The following is a 4575-nucleotide window of genomic DNA, read 5'->3' as shown; positions in this document are numbered from 1 at the left end:
CTGCCAACGAACTTTAACAATAGGGATGCGACTGCGCTTGGTTTGCTTTACCTCGCGATCTATAATCTCAACAGGCTTCTCAACGAAATGCATAGACTCATCAACTTGAACTTCATCAAGTGGTATGTGGAGGTTCTCGTTAGCTAAACATTTCTTGAGATTGGATACATGGAACGTTGGATGCACATTGCTGAGCGCGGGCGGCAGGTCCAGCTTGTAGGCAACTTTTCCCACCCTCGCAAGAATCTTGAATGGACCAACATAACGAGGTGCAAGCTTACCTTTCTTCCCAAAGCGGACAACACCCTTCCAGGGCGACACTTTGAGGAGAACAAGATCACCAACTAGAAATTCGAGAGGCTTCCGCCTGCGATCTGCGTAACTCTTCTGTCGGCTTCTGGCAGTCAGCAGATGATCACGGATCTTGGCGATTTTATCGGTTGTCTCTTGAACTAGTTCGGGTCCTGTGATTTGAACTTCACCCACTTCGTTCCAACAAATTGGTGAACGGCACTTTCGACCGTAAAGTGCTTCAAATGGGGCCATACCGATGCTTGAATGATAGCTGTTATTATAAGAGAACTCGATCAGAGGTAGGTGCGAATCCCAATTACCTCCAAAATCAAGAACACAAGATCGAAGCATATCCTCAAGGGTTTGGATGGTTCGCTCAGACTGTCCGTCAGTCAGAGGATGATATGCAGTACTCATGTCCAAACGAGTTCCTAACGCAGATTGGAGAGATTTCCAAAAGCGAGATATAAAACGGCCATCACGATCGGATATGATGCTCAAAGGAGTACCATGACGGCAGACAATTTCCTTGACATAAAGATGCGCAAGTTGCTCAACACGGTAGGTTTCACGAATGGGCAGAAAGTGGGCAGACTTGGTCAATCGATCCACTATTACCCAAATGCTATCATGTTTGCTTGCGGTCAAGGGTAACTTGGTGATAAAGTCCATTGCTATACTTTCCCATTTCCACGTAGGAATTTCAGGTTGTTCGAGCAAACCAGATGGGCGTTGATGTTCAGCTTTTACCTTAGAACAAGTTAGGCATTTAGCTACGAACACAGCAATATCCTTTTTCATACCAGGCCACCAATAAGAAAGGCGCAAATCTTTGTACATTTTGTCAGCACCAGGATGAACGGAATACCGGGTTTTGTGCGCTTCACTCAGTATGACAGAGCGAAGATTCTCATCACTGGGGATCCAGATGCGATTGAGATAACAGAGAATTCCATTCGGGTTAGGGACTAGATGTACTTCTGCACCACACGCTAACTCGGCGCGTAGGTTGCCTTTGCTGATCGATGCGCGCTGCGCGTCGCGAATGCGCGATTCAAGATCGTTTTGGATCGGCGCAGCGAAGCTGCGTGCGCGGCAAGATACAGTTAAGTTGGCTGGGTTTACGGCTGAGCGCATCGGCTACCACATTAGCCTTTCCAGGGTGATACCGGATCTCACAATCGTAATCGCTGATGAGTTCGTTCCATCGGCGTTGTCTCATGTTAAGTTCTTTTTGATCAAAAATGTGCTGAAGGCTTTTATGGTCGGTGTAAACGATGCACTTAGTCCAATAGAGGTAGTGTCTCCAGATTTTTAAGGCAAATACAACTGCACCAAGTTCGAGGTCATGAGTCGTATAATTCTTTTCATGAATTTTGAGTTGCCTAGACGCGTAAGCGATAACCTTGCCTCGTTGCATAAGTACACAACCGAGACCTTGGTTGGAGGCATCGCAATAAACGACAAAGTCGTCAGTACCCTCAGGTAACGCTAGAACAGGAGCTTCGCACAACAATTGCTTGAGCGTTTGAAAAGCTTCTTCTTGCTTAGAGCCCCAAATATACGGTTTGCCTTTGTGCGTTAATGCTGTTAAAGGCAAGGCGATTTTTGAGAAGTTCGCAATGAATCGCCGGTAGTAACCAGCTAAGCCCAAAAAGGAACGGATTTCGGTAGGAGTGGACGGTGAAATCCAGTTCTTGATTGCTTCAATTTTGGATGGGTCGACATGAATACCCATCTTGTTTACAACATGACCAAGAAACTGTACTTCATCCGACCAAAACTCACACTTGGAGAGTTTGGCATAGAGTTGCTCGGTTCGAAGCTTTTGCAACACCAACTGAAGATGTTGTTCATGCTCGGCCTTGGTTTTGGAATACACCAGAACGTCATCGATAAACACGATCACGAATCGGTCCAAGAAAGGCCTACACACCCGGTTCATTAGATCCATGAAAACAGCGGGTGCGTTGGTTAAACCGAAGGGCATGACCAAGAATTCAAAATGACCGTAGCGGGTTCGAAAAGCAGTCTTGGGAATATCCTCTTCGCGGATACGCAACTGGTGATAGCCAGAACGGAGATCGATTTTGGAAAAACATGAGGCACCTTGGAGTTGATCAAAGAGGTCGTCAATACGCGGTAAGGGATACCGGTTCTTAATGGTGAGCTTGTTCAGCTCGCGGTAATCGATACACATGCGAAACGAACCGTCTTTCTTTTTAACGAACAACACCGGAGCACCCCATGGCGAAGAGCTAGGGCGAATGAATCCTTTATCGGTCAACTCTTGAAGTTGACTTGCTAATTCTTGCATTTCAGCGGGTGCAAGTCGATAAGGAGATTTGGCTACGGGAGATGCACCAGGGACAAGATCAATACGAAACTCGACTTCCCGAGCGGGAGGTAAACCAGAAAGATCATCGGGAAAGACTTCAGGAAAGTCACGCACGATAGGGATTTCAGAAAGTTTCTTCTTTCATTCATCGGGTTTGACCACATTAGCTAAGAACGCGACACATTTCTTCCGCAAAAGTCTTCGGGCTTCAGAGCATGTCATAAGTTTAAGACCGTTAGATGGTTTCTCGCCGTAGATATGAAGATTTTCACAATTTTTCCGAGGAATGCGAATCAACTTCTTGGCGCAGATTACTTCGGCGCGATTTTGCGAGAGCCAGTCCATACCAATAATCACATCAAAACTTCCAAGAGGCATGGGAATGAGGTCGATTAGAAAATCATGTTCATTAAGGTTAAGCGTGCAATCTTTGATCACGGAGTTTATTAAAATAGTTTCACCATTAGCCAATTCAACTGAAAAGTTTTCGTTTAAGTTTACTCGCGGTCGCGCGAGTTTTTGCTCAAATGCGCGAGAAATAAAACTTCTATCGGCGCCAGTATCAAAAAGTATAGATGCATATTGTCCGTTAAGTGAAAATGTACCATTAACCACGTCATTAATCGCTTGCGCTTGGTGCGCGGTTATATTAAAAGCTCGGCCGCGCGTCACTTGGTTTGAAATTTGGTTAACCGGATTAGCTTGCGTGATTTGTACTTGCAGTCTCGGGCACGCGTTCCGGAAATGACTGGGGTCACCGCAGTTATAGCACGACCTGGGTCGTGGATTAGGGTATGTTGGTTGTGGGTTTAGCGGGTAAGTTGGTGGTGTTTGCGCGATTGGGTTGGCGGGAAGGACTCTACAGTTCTCAGCAGTGTGACCAGTACGGCCACATTGGTTACATTGTCGACACGGGACTTGAGTTGGATGGTGAAGTCTACAGGTTGGGGAAAAGGGTTGGTTTCCTGTGTAAGGTTTTTTAGTTGACGGGGTAGGGAGTGCGGGATTGGTTAAGGCATAATTATGGACTACAGGGGGTGTTGGGTAAGTTGACAGTGGGTTAGGAGCGTGTAGTAGAGGTTGGTAGGCGGGTTGCTGGACAACAAGCGGGTTGGTAAGCGCGTAGGTTTGATGATTGGATTTGCGCTTACGCTTGAGGTTGTTACGGTTTGAGGGTTCTGGCTTGGTTTCTGTTGGTTCTGGGACAGTCTTGGTGAGTTTGGTCTTTTCGGCTCCCCGCAGGAACAGGGTTCCTGCCCTGACATGGTTGTCGCTGAGCACAGCGGCCAACTCGATGGCGTCAGAGAGGGTTGCTGGGTTCCTGGCCCATACAGAATCTTGAATTTCCATGGGAAGACCCCCAAGAAACTTCTCGATGGCTCGGCGGGAAGGGGTAACTAGGTGCGGGACAAGCAAACTTAGTTCGTGGAAGCGCATAGCGTACTCGCGCGCTTCGCCACTATACTGCTTCAAGTTCCAAAATTCCTCCTCAAGGCGCTTTATTTCGTTGGGAGGGCAGAATTCTCTAGTCAAGAGTTCATTGAATTCCTCCCAGCGCATGCTAGAAGCAGCCTCTGCGCCACGCGCATGAGCTACTCCATTCCACCAAGTAAGCGCCCTTGATTCTAGGACACTAGAGGCGTATAAGGTTCGTCGGTCTGGAGGGCATTGGGTATGGAGGAAGGTGTTCTCAATTTTCTCGAGCCATTGGAGCATTACGGTGGCTCCTTCAAGTCCTGTGAATTTCGGAGGGTTACCCGCATTAAAGGATTTAATATTGTATCCGGAAGGGTTGGGATTATTTTGGTTTAAGGCTTGGGCTATCGCGGCGGCCATTTCCTGGGAACGTTGCTGCCTACGTCTGCGCGAGGCTTCTCTCCTCTGATAACGGCGAGATAGCGGAGGCATTCTATAAAAGTTTTAATTTTTGTTAATATCTTGGT

The sequence above is a fragment of the Bidens hawaiensis genome, unplaced genomic scaffold (assembly GCF_021521415.1).
Source record: "Bidens hawaiensis isolate Kalapana, Puna unplaced genomic scaffold, B.hawaiensis_p1.1 tig00013186_1, whole genome shotgun sequence".
Classification (NCBI taxonomy): domain Eukaryota; kingdom Viridiplantae; phylum Streptophyta; class Magnoliopsida; order Asterales; family Asteraceae; genus Bidens; species Bidens hawaiensis.
Note: the sequence above shows the minus strand (reverse complement) of the source record.